The 25779-nt window shown below is 41.3% G+C and overlaps 1 pseudogene; it reads left to right on the top strand.

The window, feature by feature from the left end:
* Positions 1–25085, top strand: part of LOC100343816 (casein kinase I pseudogene) — a 74322-nt pseudogene extending 49237 nt beyond the window's left edge.
* Positions 25086–25779: the final 694 nt, after the last annotated feature.

Below are 25779 nucleotides of genomic sequence, written 5' to 3'. Positions count from 1 at the left end.
TGTTTGAGTACTAGTTATACCGTTAATTCACATTGTATAGCACATTAAGGACGGAGATCCTACATGAGGAGAAAGTACACAGTGACTCCTGTTGTTTATTTAACAATTGACACTCTTGTTTATGGCTTCAGTAATCACCTGAGGCTCTTGTCATGAGTTGTCAAGGCTATGGAAGCCTTTGAGTTCACCGACTCCAATCTTATTTAGACAAGGTCATAGTCAAAGTGGAAGTTCTCTCCTCCCTTCAGAGAAAGTTACCTCCTTCTTTGATGGCCCATTCTTTCCTCCACTGGGATCTCACTCACAGAGAACTTTAATTTAGGTTTTTTTTTTTGGTCAGAGTGTCTTGACTTTCCATGCCTGAAATACTCTCATGGGATTTTTAGCCGGATCCAAATGCCTTACGGGCTGATTCTGAGGCCAGAGTTCTGTTTAGGACATCTGCCATTCTATGGGTCTGCTGTGTATCCCGCTTCCCATGTTAGATCGTTCTCCTTTTTAATTCTATCAGTTAGCATTAGCAGACACTAGTCTTGTTTATATGATCCCTTTGACACTTAATCCTATCATTATGATCAATTATGAACTGAAACTGATCACTTTGACTAGTGAGATGGCATTGGTAAAGCCACCTTGATGGGATTGAAGTGGAATCCCCTGACATGTTTCTAACTCTACCATTAGGGGCAAGTTAAATTGAGCATGTGCCAAACTGTACATCTCCTCCCTCTCTTATTCGACCAGGGAACTTTTGAAATGTAGATTTGTAGATCCAGATGGTCTTGAGGTTTGACAGGGTGACTAAGAAACTTCTATTTGTCCCCCACTCCATCTTCTACTGCAACATCTTGGATCCTATTTTGACCATCACTGCAGTTGGCTGCTGTTCCTTTAATTATACTTTGGGGTTATATACACCTCTTAGTTCACTGGGCATTACAGTCAGATGATTCTGTTCACTGGCAGCCAAGGAAACTATACTTGTTAAGGACTAGGGATGAGTAAAACACCGTTGCCCACCATGGAGTTCACAGACTAAGTGTGAGAAATGGACATTTGAAAAATTCAATTCCATGGACAAGTCGACAATTCAACTCCACATAATGTAGAGACTTTTTCATTCATCTAGAGAATTCATCTGTCTCAGTTCTGCCCCCTCCTGTTTCTGCTTATATGAAATTAGGTAGAAATTCACTTGTTTTTTCACTAGCATAACCTGGAAGAAGTTTGTCTAAATCTGTCCTTAGGAAAGTCTCATTATTAGTTTTGACCCAATATCAGTCCCTATATACTTACCACAGACTTACCACAGACACACACACACACACACACACACACACACAATCATCCTTTTTCCTTAACTTATGAACAGCATGAAACCTTTCCTCACAGTCCTCTTACATGATAAATACTATAACCACATGCTTGAGTAATATTACTTATCATGTACTCTTGCTTAGTACTTGGTTCTCTGAATGATCTGGTAAGGCAGGCAGTTGAATTATTACATATTTTACCCAGAGGAGGAAAAGGTTCAGGGACGTTTTTGGCTTGACTATTATTACCCTCCTGGTCAATGGCAGAATGGGAAGCAATCCTCTTCCTCTAACTTCCGGTCCAGGCCTCTTTCCAGGGCAGTGCATAGCAAAACAAATCAGCAACACTGCAGAGACTGGAAACTGCCTAACCTCAACAGGGGCTTCTGCAATGTAAATATAGAAATCCAGTCATCTCCCTTTGCAGTACTGATCAATGACCTGCTTTGCCCAGTCCTTACAGCTGTTTTTCAATATTGATGGTGGACAGCTAAGCAAATTACAGGGCAGAGAGCAGCAAAATACTCTAGGTCCATTAAGCATGAGTAAAACGACCATTTTTAAAAGCTGCTTATGGGTCTCATAGGGACACACACACATGAATAAAAGGAGACCCAAAGCAGCAGCTTAACACCTTAGAAATAAAGTGACTATGCTTGTGTCAAAGAGACTAAATGTTAGTGTCTTTTTTTCTATCATTTTTTAATCTTAGCAGTTCTTAGTCTTCCTTTCATAAAATAACAGTTAATAATTTGTGTGGGGATTTTTTAGAATGTAAGCAAATTCATTGCTGCCTGTGATCATTTTTATTCAAACACCTGGAAATTATGTAAAATATTGGAGATAGTTAAAGCAAGGTTATATGAATTAATTAGCACCACATAGTTACTCAGATGCATTAAGTAAAGATATAGTCCTAGAGTAAATGTTGTCCAAATAGTAGCATCATCCCTATTTGAATATTCACATAGCCAACCAAGCAGTTGGGGATCGAGAATGCATGATTCACTGGCTTTGGCAGAGGCTTCATAGTGAACAAAGTAGCTTTATGAAAATCAATAGAGTGACTACAATTATCAAGTGCATTAGCGCAAAGATATTAAGAGCCATAAATCAAATCCATCAACTGAAGAATAATGATGATGTTATGTACAAACAAGAAGCATGGTATCAGCAGAGGAAGTGGCCAGAATCCTATCTGAAGCCTTCCAAAGAACTGAAAATAAGTGGTTGCTCTTTGTTTTTAGCATCATTCTTAAGGCTGTTTGTCACAAAGCTTAATAAAGCAAAACACACAATTCTGTAATCACTGACAGGCAGTTGGAAGGGAGAAGAAATCCAATCATGCTGAAAGATTTGGCTGGAATTGTCCCCACTCAACTAGCAGAGATTGGCTTGGCCAGGAGTGCATTTGTCAATGCTGTGTACTCCCACGCAGCATGACAGAGCTGAGGAAGTTCCAGAACTGCTACGTACTGAAGTGCCTGACATTCTGAGTAATTTGAATCTTAGAATGTTAGAATTGGAAGACATTGTGCACATGATGCTCACAACTCCTCTATGAACCCAAGTGATTCCTGTACATTCAGGTCTAGGAGACCCTCTTTTCCAAAGCTGCCCATTCCATTTGGAGACCAGTTTTGACTGGCCAATCAGTTGCACTGGAGCTATATGGGACCTCAAGCATTACTTAATTACTTAATCTTTCTGAATCTTCCTTTCTACATAATAAAAATCATTTGTCTCTTCAGATCTTCCTCCTCTTTCATTGTTTCCAGCCTTTCACTTTATGTTTGAATTTTACCAGATATGCCCCAGTATCTATTCCATTTTTGAAGGATTATTTCCACACATGGATTGTCATGGCCAGCCTAACAGGGGAACTGTTACCTTCATCATTAACACCCCTAGCTCTAAACCTTAGAGATGATTGATGAAATTATGCTAATTTGTTCAGTCAGCATTTATTGAGCACTTATTATGTATCAGGTACTATTCTGGGTTTTGGGAATAGAGACTTCTGCCTACAAGGATGCTACAGTGTAATAGGAAAGTCTACTGTAAATGAGGTTAATTAGTAATAGCATAAAAAAAACTATGGCAGAAAAGACTGTAGGGTGATACAGTCAGACAGAAGAGAGATAGCTAAACAAGTCAGGGATAATGGTAATGATGGTGGTGGTGGTGGAATTGGAGGAGGACCAGGAGGCTGGGTGAAGGCATTAATGAAATGAGTAGTTAGACTGCGCTGGGAGATGATGAAAGCAAGCCAGGGAAGAGGAGGCGGGATAATGTAATTCCTGTTAGAGAGATTAGTGGGCTCCAAGCAATTCAGTATGCTGAGGGATGAAGAACAGAGGTGAAAGGAATATAATGAAGTCAAATAAGGGATTTAGATTTTATTCTGAGCATAACAGGAGATCACTGATGCTCGCTCTCTTAGGCAGGCATTGAAAGCCCCCAGAGGGCAGAAATGGAAACTCCCAGATCCCTGTGCTGGTACAGCAGGTGTTTCAGGTTACAGAATCCAGACTCAGGGACTGGATGCCATGGCTTCCCACGGAAATTCCTCACAAACTTTATGTGGTAATATAAATAGTCTTAGGGGTGGGTATTGTGGCTTAACAGTGGGTTAAGCTGTGGTTTGGGATGCCCATAGCAGAGTTTCTGGGACTGAATCCTTCCTCTTTCTCTGCTTCTGATCTAGCTTCCTGCTAATGTGCCTGTCAAGCAGCAGATGGTGGCTCAAGTAACAAGTCCCTGACACCCATGCTGGAGATCCAGATGGTGTTCCTGACTCCTGGCTGTAGTTTGACCCAGCCTTGGCTGTTGCAGGTATTTTGGGGGACATACCAGCAGATGGAAGATATCTCATGTCCTCTCTCTCTCTTCCTCTCTCTTTCTCTTATTCCATGATAGTCTGCCTTTCAAATAAATAAGAATGAATAAACAAACACCAAAAAACTGTTTTAGGTGCTGACCTCATTGACCATATGAAAGCTGGCAAACAATGTCAGATGATAATGTCATTTGGTCCCCATGGCCTTTTTCTTCCACTCTGAGTGGCTTAGAAAACAAGATTGCTGATAGACCACTTTGACAAGACTAAAGGAAGTAGGAACTGTGCCTACCATATCTAGTTGGCATTATCTCTATCTTCTACACTGCTTGTTTGGGTCCATCAGAGTAAAAATAACTTCAAACTGGATCTAAGTCCTCATTTCTTCCCATCTGTGATCCCAGACTTGACTCCACAGTGTAGCCTAATCCAGAAGAAGAGTGGCAGATTTGAGTTCCTTGGACTGGATACCTTGAATTTATGTGCCACTTGTCCATGGCGGTGTGTGCTAACATTCAACAACAATCAGCAGCCTAAAAGTGGAAGAAGAAGCTGACACTTTTCCGGACACAGCAGAAGACCAAGGAGGCAACAAAGTTGAGAATACTGGTGAGTGCAGCTTACTGAAACAAACAATGGTTCCCTGGAGGTTCACATCTGGCAGTTAAAGATGCCAGTCTGGACATCTGCATCTCATATTGGAGTGTGACTGGGTTCAAGTCTTGGCTGTGCTCCAGATTCCAATTTCCTGCTAAAGCCCATCCTGGGAGGCAGCAAGTAATGTTTCAAGTACTTGGGTCACTGTCACTCACGAGGGAGAACTGAATTGAGTTCTTGGCTCTTGGCTTCTGTTTGGCCTAGTCTTGGCTCTTGCAGGTATTTAGGGAGTGAACCCATCTCTCTCTGCCTCCCAAATTTTATAAACTGACTTTGGACAAATATATTCACTTGTTAATCCCTGAAACCTGTAACTATTACCTTAGATGACTAAAGAATAACTACTACCTTATATAGTAAAAGGTGTGATTAGGTAAATAAAGGGTCTTAAAAAGGGCTTCTTACTCTGAATTAAAGAGATGACCTCTAAGTGTTATTACACCAATCTTTCAAAAATAGGGACAGTTGGAGTTCTGAGACACATACGCAGATGAGACGGTGATGTGAAGATGGGGACAGAGATTGGAAGGATATATCTGTGGGCCAAGGAGTCACCAGAAACTAGCAGAGAGGCATAGAAGTTTTCCTGCATGAGGCTCTGGGGGAATATGCCCCTGAAGATGTCTTGATTTGTTTCTTCCGCCTCCAGAACTGTGATGATACATTTCAGTTGTTTTCAGCCAGCAAGTTTGTTGTAATTTGTCTTAGCAGCAATGGTAAACTACCAGAGTGAGAGACAGTCAAGGAAGCTGGAGATTATAAAGGGAGGCCTAGGTGAAATAGGAAAGATGGCACACATAAGGAGGCATTGCTATAATTGGGGGAAAAGGGGTCTTCTTGAGGGCTTGGAAATACGACAGCCAGAGAGTCTTAAAAGAACCTATATGGAATCTTATTTAATACAGATGAATAATAGTCTAGAGGAGACACTGGAGCAAAAGAAATTGTCATCTGAACCTAAGGCCCACGGGATGTTGAAAATTAAGCAGCTTGTATTCAAGGGATCTCTGGGGTTAGGTTGACTAGGTCCTTGGGAAAAATCCAGGCCCTTCTGAAGGCCAGGACATAAGGAACACATTCATGAAGCAGTTGAAGATGAAGGGTTATTTGTTAACAAGCAATGTGATATATTAATTAATGCAACATACAGCAGCATTTGAAACCTACAGCTGACTCATAATAAGCTTGATGATGCAGTAATCAAAATATGACGTTTCTACTATCCGTAGAAGGGATTCAATACAGTTCAGTGCTTTGTGGCTCCCAGGCCTCCTAGAGAATGATGTGTTAGCTCGCTCAGTAATTTAAGTAATATGCACACTTTAATTAGTGAATGTAAGACTTTAGAAATCTTCAATAACTAATTTTGTAAGTTACTAGAAGTAGCTTTTAGGAGTAAATAAAAAGGAAAGTCTATGGTATCGCTTATCATTTGTTTATCAGAATTAAAGCAAGGATCTGCAGTATGGAAACATTTTGAATATTCTTAGGAGGATGTTTGTAACTCACAGTGATTCTCCACACTGATATTCCTTCATTAATTTGCATCTTTTGCGTTGTCACGCAACCAGCAACAAGCCACAAAAATTGTGTCTATTTCCCATTTTTCCATTCTTGTCCACAAATATGTCATGAAAGACTTTGTTAAGGTTTCCTCAGGCACCACCAGCTTGAGTTAATGTATTAATGACATCTAATATTTATTGAGCACTTTATATGGATAATTTTCATTTAATCCCCTCAAAATCCCTACTAGGTAAGCAGTTTTTATATCTTCATCTTATACATGAATAAAATGAAGCTTAGGAGAGATAAGTAATTTGCACAGGGTCACAGAGAACAAGTAGAGAAGCAGGCATTAAGTTCCAAGCAGAGGGACTTCAGAAACCTTGTTACTCACTTTGCTAAATGGCTTTATAGTCTTTGAAAAGAGTAAAAATGAGAATGTGTGGGACTTCAGAGCACAGAAGAAAAGGTGCACAGGAAAAAAAGGTGCTCTGTTCTTCTCTTAAGCCCAAGGACACTTCATTTGAACTCTATGAGCCAACAGCACTGATTGCTTGTCTGCAGGTGCAGGTGCACTGCTCCACTAGCAATCGTTGCTTCTGTATGCTCTCACAATGCCCCTCCCCTCCTTCTGGTGTGGCTGGCATCCTAAGTCCTGTGTGCCACAAGCCCAGGGTGCCAGGGCTGATGCCCTCATTTTGGAAGACTGCTACCGTCTCCTCCTTAGCTGGAGAGCGGGAGCCGCCACATGCTGCTCTCTTGGGATTTGGGTCTGGTGAGCCTGCCATGACCTCTTCTTCCCCAGGAGGAATTGTTCCTATGCTCCTTTTCCCTCTAGAGCTGAGGTTTCTCTTCTCTTGCCTTTTCCTTTATTCTTACTCTCCTGCCCCTATCTTTCTCAGTCTCTTATTTCTTTGTGCTTGTCTCTGTACATCATCCTCCCTATTTAGATGCAGCCTCCTCTCTTTGGGGACCCCTGTTTTTAGAGAAATAGACGACTTTTGCTGTAAATTTATTTCTTATCAGTCTAATGATCTATTCTGCACAGGAAATACAACCTCCAGTCAACACTTGTTCTTATAACTCTCCCAGTTCCTAATGATTCAGACATCCTTTACTAAGCCTTCTCAAACCATCCTTTTGAGACTTAATCTTAAATCACAATGATATCAGATTTTCCCCATTTTCAGATCTCCAGCATGGACAATGGATTAGGAATTTCACGAACTGCAGGTTCGTCCCACATTCTGGGGTGTAATTCATCAAGGTGCTAAACTTGACCGATCTAGGGCAAGTAAAAACTATCTGGAAATCTTCCTTACTTACCACAAGCTTCCAATCCTTCTTTACTATACTTATTCTATCCTTGCTGAGTCTGAAGACAGTTTTCATTAAAGAGAAGACTACAGAATAGTGCAAGGCCAGAAATATTATAACCTAGCAAGCTTTTTTTTTAAAAAATATTTATTTATTTGAAAGGTACAGCTAGTTAGAGAGAGAGAGAGAGAGAGACAGATCTTCCATCCACTGATTCACCCGTAAATGGCCGTAACCGCTTGTGCTGTGTCAGGACAAAGCTAGGAGCTTCCTCTGGGTCTCACATGTAGGTACAGGAACCCAAGCACTTGGGCCATCTTACACTGGCACATTAGTAGGAAGTTGCATTGAAGTAGAACAGCCGAGACACAAATCGGCGCCCATATGGGATGCCAGTGTTACATGTGGGGCTTAACCTTCTCCGCCACAACTCCGGCCCCAATCTAGCAGTCTTAGATTTTGCATTTGAGGCAGATAATCTGCTCTTAACTCCTGAAAGCTATCTAAATTCAACTTTTAATTTTTAGCAAAGGTAGTATGTAAGAACCAGAACAATCGGCCGGCGCCGCGGCTCACTAGGCTAATCCTCCACCTGCGGCGCCGGCACCCAGGGTTCTAGTCCCGCTCGGGGCGCTGGATTCTGTCCCGGTTGCCCCTCTTCCAGGCCAGCTCTCTGCTGTGGCCCAGGAGTGCAGTGGAGGATGGCCCAAGTGCTTGGGCCCTGCACCCCATGGGAGACCAGGAGAAGTACCTGCCTCCTGCCATCGGATCAGCGCGGTGCGCTGGTTGCAGCACGCCAGCTGCGGCAGCCATTGGAGGGTGAACCAGCGGAAAAAGAAGACCTTTCTCTCTGTCTCTCTCACTGTCCACTTTGCCTATCAAAAAAAAAAAAAAAGAACCGGAACAATCAGATTTCCTGACTTCCAATCCATGTGCCTTCCATTTAAATTGTTCCACTGACACGTTTTCAAACTAAACACATATCATGCATAGTAGATCTATTCAGGACTTGAGATTTTAAATATGTTTGGCAGCTTTTTTATGATTTACAGAGTTTTATTTATGAACATTATACTAACTATATTACAGGGCAATGGTCCCATTCTTTGACGCTATGAAGTACATTGATAGGATAGTTCTTATGCTCCGTATGTTTATTTCTTCCCAAAATTCATGTTGAAATCTTAACTGTCATGGTTATGGCATAAGAGGTAGGGATTTTGGGGAGGTAATTATGTCGCAAAGGTGCAGCCCTCATGAGGAAGAGACCCAAAGAGATGGTCCATTCCCTCACCACATGAGGACAAAGCAAAAGGGAGCATCTGGGGTGGGCACTGTGGCACAGTGGGTTAAGACACAGCTTGGGAAAGCCTGGATCCCAGATGGGAGTGCCAGTTTGAGTCCCTGCTCCTCCACTTCCAGTGCAGCTTTCTGCTAATGTGTTTGGGAAGGCAACCGAAGACTCAAGTACTTGGGTCCCTGCTACCCATGTGGGAGACCAGATGTAATTCCTGGCTCTGGTCTTTGGCCTGACACAGCCCTGGCTGCTACAGCCTTTTGGGGAATGAACCAGCGGATGGAAGATTGATTCCTCCCTTCCTCCCTCCCTTCTTCCCTCCCTCCCTCCCTTCCTTCCTTCCTCCCTCTCTTCCACTCTCTCTCTCTCATTCTTTCTCTTTCTCTTCCTCCTCTTCTTTTACTCTGCCTTTCAAATCAATCAATCAATCAATCTTAAAAAAAAAAAAAAGGAGGTACCATCTATGACAAAGCAAGCCTTCACCAGATACTGAATCTGCCACTGACTTGATCCAGGACTTCTCAGCTCCAGGGCTATGAGAAATAAATTTCTGTTGTTTATAAATCACCTAGGCCATGGCATTTTGTTGTATCATTCCCAAATAGACTAAGATGGCCCTATAAATGCCATCCTTTAAAAAATTATCTTGGAATTAAAAACATAACTAAATATGGATACAAAAATTATTACATTTTTAAAAATCATGCACCTTAAGAAACAAAGTTGTCTATAAAATACTCCATCAGAAAATTGGGAATGTAAGGACTTTCTCAGAGGGTATGCTTTGGGGTTGACATAAAACAAAGACAAAGCCTGGGGGGATGGGGACAGTGTCTCAGCAAAGACATTTCCTTGTTGGTTTTCACAGGAGCAACTTCCAGGTTCATGTGAGGCTGATTGTTATAGAGGAAGATCAGATGACCTACCTAAACACAGGTAACAAGAGATTCAAATTCTAGTATACAATGTACACAACGTCTAAAGAGAAGGGGTCCTCCCCACTGCACAGCTCAAATCAGAGCTCTGTCAAATCTACAGAGCTCTGTCAAATTTTCTTTGCAATCAATGGGAGAAAGTTCCATTATGGTTAAATTTTACTCTTCAACATTTATTGTCTCTTCAAACAATGGAAAAGAACAATGGATTAAGAGATAAACTAGCTGGCGCCGCGGCTCACTAGGCTAATCCTCCACCTTGCGGCGCCGGCACACCGGGTTCTAGTCCCGCTTGGGGCGCTGGATTCTGTCCCGGTTGCCCCTCTTCCAGGCCAGCTCTCTGCTGTGGCCAGGGAATGCAGTGGAGGATGGCCCAAGTGCTTGGGCCCTGCACCCTATGGGAGACCAGGAGAAGTACCTGGCTCCTGGCTTCGGATCAGCGTGGTGCACCGGCTGCAGGGTGCCGGCCGCAGTGGCCATTGGAGGGTGAACCAGCGGCAAAGGAAGACCTTTCTCTCTGTCTCTCTCTCTCACTGTCCACTCTGCCTGTCAAAAAAAAAAAAAAAAAAAAAAAAAAAAAAAAAGAGAGAGAGAGAGATAAACTAAAGTTCATTTGGCTTTGCATTGCTATGACAGGTGGATTTTCAGATGGTCCCTATGATCTCTGTCCCCTAGTGTGACTTTGCAGTTACAGTACCTGGCAAAAGCGATTTTTCAGATGCAATTAAGGTCTCCAATCAGTTGATCTCAAGATAGGAGATTCTCCAGGTGGGCTAGACCTCATCACATGAGCTCCTTAAAAGCAGTTAAGCACTACAAATAGCAAAGTGCTCTTTTGGTTAAGTTACTTAAGACTCTTCAAAATTGGGATACAAATATTTAATTTGTGTATTTGACGTGCAGCTTTAGTGAAATGCAGAGTTCTTAGCACATCACCTAGATTACATTAATATTTAATAAATGGCCACAACTATTATTATTCTAGTTTACAAAGGAAAGGCTACGGGGATGGCCGGTGCAGCGGCTCACTAGGCTAATCTTCCGCCTGCAGCACTGGCACCCCGGGTTCTAGTCCCAGTTGGGGTGCCAGATTCTGTCCCGGTTGTTCCTTTTCCAGGCCGGCTCTCTGCTGTGGTCCGGGAAGGCAGTGGAGGATGACCGAGGTCCTTGGGCCCTGCACCCGCATGGGAGACCAGGAGGAAGTACCTGACTCCTGGCTTCGTATTGGCGGCGCAGCGTGCTGGCTGTGGCGGTCATTTGGGGGGTTAACCAACGGAAGGAAGACCTTTCTCTCTGCCTTTCTCTCTCTCTCACTGTCCAAAAAATTAAAAAAAAAAAAAAAAAGAAAGGCTATGGGGATGTTAAAGGACCATGGCAGCAAAAAGGAGGGGGGAAAAGCAAAGCATATAAAGGAGAAAATACACATAAATGTAAGCTTTTGCTGTGGGTCCCACAGCTATTGCAGATACTCAGCAGTCAGATTTTATTCATGGGGAAGCCTTCAAAGAGCCTGGGGATAGAGCAAGTGGCTTCTTCTTTTTTTTTTTTTTTAAATAGATTGCATCCGCAGGTTGTATGTCAGTCACCCAAGGCCTCTTCAGACTCTGTTCCTGTTTTGAATTTAATGCTCTGCCTATCTTACTGAACCCGAGGCCACTCAAACGTGAAGCTGGAACTGTGTATGATCAAAAAGTGGAATGCACAGAAGAAAAAGGAAGTGAGTCACACAATACGTCTTTCAAACCTGACTTCACTGGCTGTCCTTCAGGGCTATGAAGAATGAACAGCTCTATTTTGCAAGGCTTTGGGCGTCCTAACTAATGGTCAAAGTGTGCCTGTCTATTTATATGAAACCTCAGAAATGCAACAGGAAAGAGAAGAAACAAAGATTTCTCAACTACAGATGTTTTTGCCCTAAATTTAATGGGTTCACTACAACTTACCTTATGAAACACTAGACAGGGAACAATATGGGAGGCTAAATTCATTCATACTTTCTGTCTATATATTTCTAGATATAATGTGGCTATAAACGGGAAGACATCTGAATGAGATTTAATGAGCTTGGTGTTAGAGGCCCAAACAGTACATTGTATGTGTGTGTGTGTGTGTGTGTGTGTGTGTGAAAATACTCTTAAGACATTAATCACCTTTTCCTAGCCTTTGAGACATTCATTTTGTTTCAAGCATATCTATATTATGTGTTGTAGCCACAGGGATATTAAATGCTATTTCTTGCAACATCAACAAACAAAAAAAAGAAAAATATAACTTTAAAATTTTCATCTTATGGGGCCAATGCTATGGCATAGCAGGTTAAGCTGCTGTCTGCAGTGCCAGCATCCTATATAGCGTGCCGATTTGAGTCCTGGCTGCTCCACTTCTGACCCAGCTCCCTGCTAATGGCCTGGGAAAAGCAGTGGAAGATGGTCCAGGTGTCTGTCCTCCCATCACCCACATAGAAGATCCAGATGAAGCTCCTGACTTCAGCCCAGCCCAGTGCTGGATGTTGCGGCCATCTTGGGCGTGAAGGAGCATATGGAAGATTTCTCTCTGTGCCTCTATCTCTATAACTCTTTTAACTAAATAAGTAAGTCTTTTTTATTTTTTTAACCCAGAAATCTTTTATTTAAGGTATACAAACTTCATGAATTTCATAAATACAACTTTAGGAACACAGTGATTCTTCCCACTTCCATTCCCACTCTTCTTCCTCCTCCCTCTCCTATATTCATTCTTATATTTTACTAAGATCTATCTTCAAATAAATTTATACACACACAATTAACTCTATACTAAGTAAAGAGTTTAACAAATAATATGAGGAAAAAAAAAACCTTCAACAGTCAAGACAAGATCTATTCAAAGTCATCGCATCTCAAAGTGTCAATTTCACTTCTATAGATTACATTTTAGGTGCTCTGTCACCACAGATCAGGGAGAATATATGGTATGTGTCCTTTTGGGACTGGCTTATTTCACTAAGTATAATGTTTTCCAGTTGCATCCATTTTGTTGCAAATGACACAATTTCATTTTTTTCTTTTTTAACTGCTGTGTAGTATTCCATGGTGTGTATATCCAATAATTTCTTTATCCAGTACAGATAACTCTTTCATATGTTGATTTCACTTCCCTTGGGTAACTTCCCTGGAGTGGGATGGCTGGGTCATATGGTAGGTCTATATTCAGATTTCTGAGGTATACCCATACTGTCTTCCAGAGTGGCTGTACCAGTTTACATTCCTACCAACAGTGGATTAGGGTACCTTTTCCCCCACATCCTCCCAAGCATTTGTTGTTTCTTGATTTCTGGATGTGGGCCATTCTAACTGGGGTGAGGTGAAACCTCATTGTGGTTTTGATTTGCATTTCTCTGATGGCTAGTGATCCTGAGCATTTTTTCATGTGTGTCTGTTGGTCATATGGATTTCCTCTTTTGTAAAGTGCCTGTTTAAGTCCTTTGCCCATTTCTTAACTGGGTTTTTTGTTTTGCTGTTGTTGACTTTCTTGAGTTCAAATAAGTACTGTCTTTAAAAAAACTTCTTTCATCTTATACAAAATTTATTACTTAGAGTCTCTCTTTAAATACGAAAAAGACATTAAGAATTGAGTAACCCCTAAGGACTAGTTCTTTATCTTATTATTTCTGTATCTTCCCTATAACCTTATCTAGGGACAGACACATAGTAGTGGCCAATACTTATTTGTGGCAGACATGACATGCTTTGGTTTCTGTTCTCTGAGAAACAGGCTGGCCTGGTGGAAGAACAACTGGACTGAGATCCAAAGCCTGGCTTCCACCATCAAACAGCCCTGACGAGGTCAATTCCCCTATGGGCTGCCGTTTTTTGTCAAAAAAAAATCATGACGGTTGATCTGTTATCCTTTAGCTCTGACATATGTAATTCTAAAGAAGGAAAATTCACATCAGTACTTCTTATGATTAAGCAAGAGAATAAGCAACTATACAATAGCACTTTTAGAAAGTGTGTGTGGCGTGTGTGTGTGTGCGTGTGTGTGTGTTGGGAGGTAATTCCAGTTTAACTCTCAACAAGTTTTTTTTGACAAGTTTTTCTTCAGAGATGTCTAAGAGCAATCAAAAGTTCTCCACGTAGAAGTGTCTGCTTTTCCTATCCTTCAAGCGTGATCAACTGCCCACCAGTAATGATTTCAGAGGCTGGTACTGAGAGGGAGCAGGTATCTGTGTAAGAGTGCATGCAAGCATGCATGTGTGTATGTATGATAACAGATCTGTTAGCATTGTTAAAACTATGACTGAGGGAATTATCACCATGAAACTTCTGCGACAAGAAATCACTTGGTCTTACTTTTTTGTGTATTTTATGTTTGAAAAGGAGGGATGTAGGAAAGTGGAAATGACTCCTATTTCCAGCTGCTTTTGTCCTCAGAGCAAAGAAGGAATATGAAGGTGAGAGCAAAAGGAGTAAGTCTTTGAAAACTAACGGCAAGTGATAAAAATCAGTTACTAAAAGATCACCTTTAGAAACAGAGAAAACTTTGATTCTAACAGTGCTGGCTGTTACTGAAATAAGCACAGACAAGTGAGAGCCTGGGCTATTTCAGCCCTTAGATGCCCACCCCAGAAAATCCTGCTGGAACCAATTACCAGGCATTTTACAAATTTCTGCCATAGGTTCTGCTGAAGATGCCATCTGCTCAGACCCACATAGCACTGACCTATTGGTCTTCTGACCTGCATAAGTACCGAAAGAATGCAGCTGCCTAATACAGTCCACTTGTTCACACCCTATGCCCCGAGTTTGTCTTTCAATGAGATGGCTTAGATAGCTAATGGGCTAGACAGACTGCAGTGCATCCTGCAAATGAGGTCATGCAAACTGCCAGCCCTCCAGTCTCCCCTGGGTAATGAGCTGCCAGAAAATGCATTGAGTGGGTCTACCTTTAAAGAAGACACAGAAAAATATATTATTTATTTACCACTGTGGTTTATATCTAATCATGGGGAAAAGCCATCAAAATGGAAAATTATAAAACATGATAATGGTGCAACAGAACTGAAATTCTCATGTTGTTTGGAATCAGGTCACTGGAAAGAGAGCCCAAGTTGCTTCTTAGACAAATGGCTTGAATGCAAAAGGGAGTCAGAATCACAGATGCTCAAGTCTCAGATATTTTCCCCATTTGACACATGAATTCTTTTAGAGCTTTTCATTTGCTTAGGAAAATGAGAATAACTGCTTTGAGAAATTCTGAAGCAAGGAAGGGAACTCAAAAACATTTTCTTCTTTTTTTGATGGTTACTTTTTTGTTTATTAATATATAGAGAACAGATTTTATTAATTTCATAGATATGATTCAACTAATACAACAAGAGACTTGGGTAGATCTCCTACTATATATATCGCTAACCCTGTCACTTAGAGTTGGTTTCTTAATCTCACACATTTCAGAATCTGTAAAGCAAAAGGTGATAGTTCTCTTCCCATCCATCTCAAAGAGTTTTGAAAATGGAAGAGATAATATATGCAGAAGTTTCTGAACACTCTTCCTTATAGCACTCTGCATGATTAGTACTAAGGTCCTTTGTGTACTACCACAGTTTTGTATTGCTGAGTCTTCTTGGAAATAATATCCACACTCTAACGTGGGTGCTCAGAGACACTGCTGATGTTAATGCACTCAGATTAAACAAAGCCATGTCCTTGCTGCCTGACTGTAAACTTGCAGGTGGCTGAGGTTCCCACGCTCTTGAGCCTATTTGGGGGTGCTTTCTATATTCAGTACCGCTCAGAGGACACTTAAAGCTTTCCCTTCAAGTGTCCACATTTTGGACATTAACTTTGGGAAATTCAGCTGACATTCTCTTCCATCCTGGGTAGTTAGTCAAGAGAAAAATATTCCAGGTTTTTTTTCAGGATCTCCTGGAACTATAATACATGTTCTTTATTTTCAATCTCTGGTTTCATATTGGATACTTCTTCAAAATTATCTACTTGATATTCTGGGCTAATCTGGACTGTCACAACATGCATTTCAAACAGACATTTTTGGAGGGAGTAGTATGAAATGTAGTAATATATCTTAAGACGGTTTTGAGCAGCGAAATATCTGCAAAATGCTTATATTCCTGTGAGCTAAATGGAGTTTCCCATGTGTCTGATTCAAGCACTAAGTGTAGAAATTATGACTTGAAACATTGGGTAATATAAAAGTAGTGGCATCATTTGAGAACATTAAGACTTGGGCAATAGAAAACAAAAAGCACAACTGTTTCAGAGAAAACTCACTATCTTTGAGGACAATTTTCTTGAAGCCAGATTTTAAATTTTTCTCAGCAATTATGAAAACAACTCTTACCTTATGAAAATAAGAGATTGGCATATGTTAATTCCAAGGCCACAGGCTGAAAACTACATACCAGGAAAAGAAGTTGCTTCTGTTTCATTATAGGCTCTCAGGTTGGGTGTAATCAACATTGGTTTTATTGACACTTTAGGAGTTTAATTGCTAGCTATAGTCACCCTCCACAGAATAAGCAACTGGCCCTCTGTATTATTAAAATAGCTAATTTACATCTCGGTTTTGTCATCCTTTCTTGCCAATACACTTAATAACATTTCTCCCAGAAGGAACATTTGTATACTCTTGGTGTATAAAAAACAGATATTGGCCTACGTAGCTATAATTGAGGAAAAATACTACTTTGCCCCTCCTCCTTTGAAAAGGTCCCGTTTGAGTGTAACTTTCATTATTCTCTGGAATTATCCCCTAATCTCTCCCTGTGCCATCTGGAAAGTAGAAAGCTCCGCTTTCCAATATGTGCGCTAATGAGTGTAGGTTCTTGGAAATTATCACAGTCTCAGACAAGTATAGGGAGTTCTTTCTTGGCCCCCTTGCTCATCTAAAAAAGCAGAGCTTAACTGTAACTTCCAGAACCCACATGGTACCTTACAAGACTCACAAGCACATGTTTCCTAAACCCTGTGCTATACCAAAGACAGGACAAAATAGCCCATAGAGGCATACAATAAGAAATCAGTTATGAGGGAATTTAGATCTCTTAGATCTTCTGTTAGTAATCAGGCCATACACACATTTAAGGTTAAGATCTAGATTTAGGGACTAGCACTAGGTTAAGATCTAGATTTAGGGATGGGCACTGTGGCATAGCAGGTAAAGCTGCTGTCTGCAGCACCAGCATCCCATATGGGCTCCAGTTTGTGTCCCAGCTGCTCCACTTCCAATACAGCTCCCTGCTGATGGCCTGGGAAAGCAGCTCCCTGCTAATGGCCTGGGAAAGTATGTGTAAACTAATTAACTAACTTACTTACTTTCTCTATCTATCTATCCATCCATCCATCCATCCATCCATCCATCTATCGTCTCTTATCTGCTTACAGACACTTGGGGAGGGAGTATACAGAAGAAGGGGCTATCCCTAATGATTTGTGTGTCTGTGTTCAGCATTAAAAAGGGTACTGAATTTCCTCCCAAAAGCACTTATTATTTCCAAATAATCAATTAATAATACAATAATAATAGATAACTAGAATAATTTTCCAAATAATTTTGAGATCCTGTTTTGAAACTTCTATGCATAGCTTTCCTTCATGTGCAAGTCACATCATTCCTGATATTGCAAGAAAACTTGCACTACTACAGCTCAATTGAGTCTTCTGGACTAATTTACTCATTATAAATAGGAACATATAACAGGTGATAGATTAGCACTTAGAGTAACTATAACAATGATTGAATCAACTCAGTAGGAAGCATGCATCTGCACGTTTTTAAAGATCAAGGTAAGAAATGATATTCAAACCATCTAGAAAACTATTACTGCAATGTCAATAATTTTCATTTTTTGCACATCTTGGGTTGTGCCTTGAAACAAAATGAAACAAACCAGCACTTGTTTCTTTTGGGGTATATTCTTTTACCCTCATTCTTTGTACCTCAAATGTCCCAGAAAACCAAATGACTCTTCTTAGGTAATAGCTTTTAAAATTATGGTACTTCCCATAGAAATACTATGGTTATAACAACAATCTTCTCTTTTTTTATATCTCTCCTCCTCATACAAACTGTGTAACATTATATGAACTGGTTTGAACACTGGTGCCTACTTTGCTAGTGCTTCTGGTTCCTTTAAAGCTGGTACTAGCTTACTTGTTTTACAGCCTTTATTTCCCTAACCTTAACAATAGGACTAATAATACATTTGAATAATAAAATATTTTTGAGTATCATAAAGAAATTGCTTAGACTGCACCAAAAGTAACGGCTTAATGATTAGCCTTAAAAATCAAGTCCCATGGCCAGTGCTGTAGCATGGAGGGTTAAGCCACCACCTGTGACAAGGCATCCCGTATGGGTGCCAGTTCATATTCCAGCTGCTCCAGCTCTGATCTAGGTCTCTACTAATGGCTTGGGAAAAGCAGCAGAATATGGCCCAAGTGTTTGGGGCCCTGGTACTCATGTGGGAGACCCAGATGAAGCTTCTGGTTCTGGCTTGGGCCAGCTCTGGCCATCGTGGCCATCTGGGGAGTGAGCCAGTGGATGACGATCTCTCTGTGTCTTTGTCTTTGTCTCTCCTCCTCTTTCTGTAACTCTTATTTAAAAAAATCAAGTACCTATTAAATATAAATTATAAATAAACAAATTTTATATGTACCTTGGTTTTTAAATGCTTAAATGAGTTGCTTTTAGAAAAGCTATAACACCTAGACCACTATGCTAAGAATTTGCCTTGTTGGGTTAAAGCTACATAAACATTCTCTGCCCCAAGCTAGACACTTCTAAAACAGATACTATATATGCAAAACTATTCTAGTAAAAGCAACTACCATAAACACCTTTGTGAATACCACTGTTTAGACATTTTCATTATTTAAGTGTCTTGGCTGGTACATATGCATAAATAATTCATATACTAGGAGAAGGAAACCCCTAGCGAGAGGGAAGATGCTTCTATCTCTCTCTTTCCCTCTCTCTCTCTCTCTCAGCATACACATACGCAACATTTTTTTCTATCACAGAAGCCTATATGGATAGGATAATTTAATCTGATATATTCTTTTGAAAAGTGATTAATTTATGAAGAAATCAATAAATCCAAAATAGTCTGCCTTGAACAGCTGTCTGAACAGATGGATGAATATGAGAGAACACTCTGTTGGTGGTTGAGGGGCTGAAGGGAAGAGAGATGGTCTCACTCTGAAAGAAATTTATATCTTGTTAATTCTAATAGGAATTCTGTGATTCTTTCTCCATCACTCCTTATCTTCCCCAAGGCAAACAACCTTTGTAGCCCCTTTCCTTTCTTATGAGATTAGAATATTTACTATGTTAAAGCTATAGGTATAATACAATTTTTATTACTATAATTAATACTAAATTAATACAATTTTCAACTATAGGTATAAAAGCACATCACAATACAGTTAAAGGCATATAAAACATAATTATTTAAAGCTTAGAAAGAAGGCTTTCATGTTGATTAATCCATTATTTGCATAGTTTCTTGGTCTTAGCATACTAAAATTAATTAGGGGTTGGCATTATGAGTCAACCATAAGTGGGTTGTGATGCTGGCATCCCATATCAGAATACCTGTGTGAAAGCTGGCTGCTCCACTTCCAATCAGGCTCCCTGCTAATGTGTCTGGAAAACAGCACAAGATGGCCCAAGTCCTAGGGCCCCTAACACCCACGTGGAAAACCACTGTGAAGTTCTTGGCTTCTGGTTTCAGCCTGTCCTAGCCCCAGTCCTGTGGCCATTTAGGGAGTGAACTACTAGATGGACGTTCTCTCTTTCTGTCATTATGCCTTTCAAATAAAAAAATACATCTTTTTTACTTACACAGAGAGAGAGACAGACAGAGAGAGAGAGAGAGAAAGAGAAAGAGAAAGAGAAAGAGAAAGAGAAAGAGAAAGAGAAAGAGAAAGAGAACAAGACATCTTTCATCCACTGGTTCACTCTAGTTGGCCACAACTGCCTACACTGGGCCAGGCTAAAGTCAGGAAGGAGGAGCTTCATCTGGGTCTCCTATGTAGGTTGCAGGGGCCCAAATACCTGGACCATTGTCTGCTGCTTTTCCCATGACATTAGAAAGGAGCTGGATCGAAGAGCAGCAGCTGGTACATGAACTGGCACCCACAAGGGATCCGGTTGTCACAGATGACACCTTGCCACAATTTTTTCAAAATTAAATAATTTAAGAGAAAGAAAGAGAAGGAGAAAGGGAGAATAGGAGAAAGGAAAAGAGGGAGAACACACCCATCTGTTGGTTCATTCTTCAAATGCCCTTAATGGCTGGGACCGAGCCAGAAGTTAGAAACTCAATCCAGGCCTCCCAAGTGAGTGGCAGGAATACAGATGTTTCAGCTATCACTTGCTGCTTCCCAGAATCTGCACTGGCAGGAAGCTGGAATCTGGTGCTGGAGCTGAGAATTGAACCCAGGTACTCTGAGGTAGGATGCAGGAGTCTAACCACTAGGCTAAATGCCTGCAACTCTGTTATAAAGAGGAAACGTTTCATGTTATAGGAATGTCAGTATGCAGGTGAAGTTGTGATAGTACGCAGAATGTTCTATTTTTATTTCCAGCTTCCTGGTTAAATTGATTCTGATAGGAATTCTCAAGATGCTTAGAATTTCATTTGACTCAGATGTAGTCCACTAGAGGAAAACAAAAGTGATTACTGGGTGAAAAGGAAGTAAAGATAAGAGATAAATCACACTTTGATTCAAGAATTATAATGAAAACTAAATTCACTCATGAGGTACGGATTTATCAAATTGCTAGAAAAAATGGACTACCACTTATTAGAAAGTATAATAGCTAGTCAGTTTTCCCCAGCTTTGGATCTTGATCTTTCATATGATACTATATTGGGATAAATGGATTTGAGAGGCTTGAGTTTCTGTGCCTGGCTTATTGTATATTTATCATCTCTAAATAACTGTGGAAATGTACTTCCATCCCTCAATTCAAACACACTAAATATTTTATATATTCTACATTTGAAATGGAAAAGCTCACATGATTTCTAAGGAAATGAATTCTTGGATCATATCCCAAAAGTGATAACAACATTATATGATCATTATAGTCATTTGTAAATAGAAGAATAATAACTGTAACAGCTGCCTTCGTGAACTTAGGACTGTTGGATTTTATTAATTAGGGAAATGGCTCACTGCAGCACTTGGAACAATGTAAGTTCTGCTTGGTTATGACCTGTTAATTGATCAGAAAATCTAAGCAGAGTAAATGTAAATATATCTTCCTACACAACAATTAAAAAACCACTCAGTTGTTTTTCATACTAAGCCAACAATTACTGACTTCTATATATAACAGGATACAGAATCACTTAAATGACTTTCTGTTTGCTACCCCCGGCATTACATAGGGTGCTAGAGTTCATAGAGAAACATAATTCTTGGGGCCACATTGTGGTGCAGCAGGTTAAGCCGCCGCCTGTGATGCTGGCATCCCATACGGGCTCTGGTTTGAGTCCCAGCTGCTCCACTTTTGATAAATCTCCTTGTTAATGCACCTGAGAAAGCAGCAGAAGATGGCCAAAGCGGTTGGGCCCCTGCACCTAAATGGGAGACCTGGAAGAAGCTTCTGGCTCCTGCCTTCAGCCTGGCCCAGCCCCGGCTTTTGCAGCCATTTGGAGAATGAACCAACAGATGGAAGATCTTCCCCCAAACCCCGTAACTCTTTCAAATAAATAAATTAATTAAAAAAAAAAAGAAACATAATTCTTTGAAGAGTATCTTGATGCTATAACTGCTACATATACTTACAAATGTTAGACTTTCATTTCTGTGTGACTTTTTTTTTTAAAGATCTATTTTATTTATTTGAAAGTCAGAGTTACAGAGAGAGGTAGAGACAGAAAGAGAGGTCTTCTATCCGCTGGTTCACTCCCCAGATGGCCACAACGGCCGGAGCTGTGCCGATCCGAAGCCAGGAGCCAGGAGCCTCCCCTAGGTCTCCTATGTGAGTGCACAGACCCAAGGAGTTGGGCCATCTTCCACTGCTATCCCAGGCCATAGCAGAGAGCTGGATCAGAAGAGGAGCAGCCAGGACTAGAACCAGAGCACATATGGGATGCCGGTGCTTCAGGCCAGGGCTTTAACCTGCTGCGCCACAGCGCCGGCCCCGTGACTTTTGTTGGTAGCTTTATCTAGTCATGTGAATGCATCATTATTCACTGTATTACCACAACAAAAATTATAGGTGTGAGCATTTGGCCTTGCAGTTAAGACATCTGCATACCATATTGGAATATCTGGGTTCCATTTCCAGATCTGGCTCCGACTTCCTGCCAATGCAGATCCTGAAAACAGCAAAGAGCTGCTCAAGTTAACTGGGTTCCTGTCACCAAGTCTAGGAAACTCGGATTGCATTCTCAGTTTCTGGCTTTGGCTGAGGCGCAGCCCCAGTCATTGTGAGCATTTGGGGAATGAACCAGCAGGTGGATGTTTGTGCTCTTAATTAATTAAATAAATAATTTTTTAAAAAATTGTAGAAATGGCATTTGAGAGTAATTTACATTCATGGGAAGTATGAGTCTAGATTTGGTATATTTTGGAAGGCCCTAAAAAATGGTATTCCATTTTTTTTCATAGTCAGAAAGCTAAATCAATTCTCAATGCGAACAGCAGAACCTGTAGTACCAACTCTAGAGTACTGACAGTACTGAAAACAGCCACCATAATGCAGGAACTCACATTTGGAAACTGAGAGGCTGAATGTCTCCTCCTCTAGCATCAACTAGATCCTTTCAGTTCCTCCGGGACCCAAACATGAAGTTGTCCTCAGTCTTGTTTGACGTTCTCTCATTCAGTCATGATGTGCTGAGACAACATATTGGAGCAGTCATTGTTTTGAATCATTACTATGCTTTTATTTTACTAAAATTTCATTCATTCATTATTTATTTGAAAGACACAGAGAAGGAGACAGTCAGAAAGAGAGAGACAGAGATATGGCACATGTACTGCTTTACTCCCCAAATGACTACAACGCTGAGGCTGGGCCAGGTCAAAGCCAGGAGCCTAGAACTCCACCCAGGTCTCCCATGTGGGTGGCAGGGACCCAAGTGTTTGAGCCATCACTTGCTGCCTCCCAGGGTGTGCATTAGTAGGAACCTGGAATGGGAAGCAGAGCCAGGATTAGAACCCAGACACTCCAATATGGGATGTAGACCTCTTTAACCAGATGTGCCTGAATTAAGCCAAATGCCTGCCCCCATCACTGTTCTTGTACTTCCACTCCCCATTTCCAAAGAGGACCTCACCAGAATGAAGAAAGCAGTATTGCTAGGAAAATTAAACGGTTTCACTTTCAGTCGGATATTATGACCACACACTGCATCTTTTTATTAAATTAGGAGTCGCTTTCCTCATTGTGAGGCAGGAGAGACTATATAGATGCCTTGCTGAGAACGGTGTATCCCTTCAGCATTGAGTTCCTTCTATTCTGATCTGCCAGCTCTCAGCTCTGGGCAGGCCTTGCAACCGGTTGTGCACAGGAAGGGCTTACTGCGGCTTCCACATGCAGGCTGTCTTCTGGGAACTCTACGTGTGCTACGAACTCAATCCTCAGAGAAATCTGAGGATGTGTTACGGTGACGCCCTGCTATACACATAAGAGAACCGAGGCATGGAGGAGACATACCACTTTCCAAAAGCCACGCAGTTGGCACTGTCGAAGCCAGGTGTTAGACCCAGGCACTTTGGCCCGGGAGTTCAGTCTTAACGCCAATTAGTCGTACAAGATTAAAAATAGCAACAAAGGCATCAATCGTAAGAGAGGTGAAGTCAAATCCACTCTGACGCAAAGTTGTTAAGATGACTAAGAAATGTTTAGACAGTTCTAAGGAATGCCACATTCCTTGTTTCCAGGGACTGTCTTTTCAAACGCCCTTTCCTCCCACCCCGCTCCCCCCGGGCGGCAGCACTGTGGGCGCGGTATCCGCGCTCTAACTCCCCCCGCTCCTTTGCAGCAGGCGATGTCTCCGGGGAACCGAGGCAGGGGCAGCCGTCCAGAAAAAGCGGCCCGGCCTGGGAAGGGGTAGACCCCCTCACAAACTGAAGCCTGGCCCAAACAGAGCTGATGGAGCGGCGGATTCTCTGATCTTTGGCCAATTGTGGGCTGTATCACGCTACGAAAGGCCTCCCACCTCCGTTCGCGCCGTGGGTGGAAGATGAACCTCGGAGGCCTCCGCCGTTTGCTCAGCGGGGCCATCTTAAGCTCTCGAGGGGGAAGTTGTTGGTGTAGACAAAGGCTGGTGTGAACGGGGCGGGAGTTTGCGTCTGGCCCTTTCGGGGACATTTATCTGGTGATTAAATCACTGTTGGCGAAGGAGTGGCCCTGAAGCAGGAATTTCAGCCGGCCAGGCGTTCTCATTTGCTGTATGTGAGCAGATGCTTCAGGGTGTGGCTGGCATCCCGCATATACCGTGGTATGATCCAGATAAAAAGACTAAAATGTGCTAGTCCTGGATCTTCCGGGATTCAGCCTCCAGGATCTTTTCAGCTTCTGTTCAAGAAGATTTCACAGTGGAAACTTTCTTATAGGATAGCTACTGGAAGATAAGTAGAATTGAATATCTGCATATGCAGAATTTTGTACACAGAGGCGTTGAAGTAGATAACTTCCTACATCACGATAATAAGTTACTCGTTATTGATTTTGGTTTGACCAAGAAGTACAAAGACAATAGGACTAGGTGACACATGCCATGCAGAAAACATAAAAATCTCCCTGGCATTGGGCAAAGTGCTAGTAGCATCAGTGCACAGCTTGGCGGCGAGCAGAGCCTTGGAGATGACATGGAATCATTAGGATGTGTTTTGATGTACTTTAATAGAGCCAGCCTGCCATTGCAAGGATTAGAGTCTGCAACAGAGAACAGAAATAGGAAAAGATTAGTGAAAAGCTGCACACTCCAGTTGAAGTTTCATGTTACTGCAGAATTTGCTGTGTACTTAAACTGTGGCTGTGGGCTGCACTGTAAGGAATCCTTAGATTACATGTATCCGAGACAGCTATTCTGCATCTCAGGACTCAGAACCAGCAAGACGACTTCACCTTTGACAGTAAAGCAGGAAGCAGTGTAGCAAGCAGCCTCTTCCAGTGGGGAAGTTCAACAGGCCTAAATCCCCATGGGGAAGCCAGCTGACAAAACCACAAGCAACAGGAATGGTTTTTAAGCATGAATTGAGGCACAAAAGACACAGAACATAATATAGGGGCAGCGTTTGTTTTTCCCCAAATCTAATTGTTTTTGTTCATATGTACATAATACAGTGGTTGTGGACAGCCATTTACTTGGTTTAAAGAACTTACTTTCAGTATAAACTGACTTTGGGTAGCATTGGCAGATACCAAATGCTAGCTGCTGTAATTATGTTAACTGAAATAGTAAATCATGGTGTCTGATTTTCTATCGCATTTGTTTTTCAAATGGAAAAGTTGGCTAAATGGTTGATACAAATTGGCAGAGAAATTGTGCCTATGTCTTTTGTTAAAACCTTTTATTTTGAACTATAATGCTTTGAGATCTCATTTTAGAAAGAAATGCAGGAACAGTGTTCAACCACAGTTGTGACAGTTTTTAAGTACTTGAAATTGCACACTTAGGATTTTTCCATCCCTGGGATTGGCAGGTTGTTCACTTAAAACATTCTTAAAATGGCTGGCTTCTTGTTTGCAAGCCTGCTGTTGTAGCAAACAAAGATTCTGGTAACTGAGCATATGAGTGACTGCCTGATAACCTGTGCTAGAAATAATAGAATTTAAAGTAAAGACACAAGAAAGACTTAGTGACTAGTAGGTTATCTTTAGGACTCTGTATTAATTATATAACGTTCTTTATATTTTCTAAAAAGCATGCTTGTCACAGGA

Source organism: Oryctolagus cuniculus, chromosome 5 (assembly GCF_051225735.1).
Source record: "Oryctolagus cuniculus isolate XC-2025 breed Fujian yellow rabbit chromosome 5, ASM5122573v1, whole genome shotgun sequence".
NCBI classification, from domain to species: Eukaryota; Metazoa; Chordata; class Mammalia; order Lagomorpha; family Leporidae; genus Oryctolagus; species Oryctolagus cuniculus.
The sequence above is the reverse complement of the archived record's forward strand: the minus strand, read 5'-3'. Positions and strand labels throughout refer to the sequence as shown.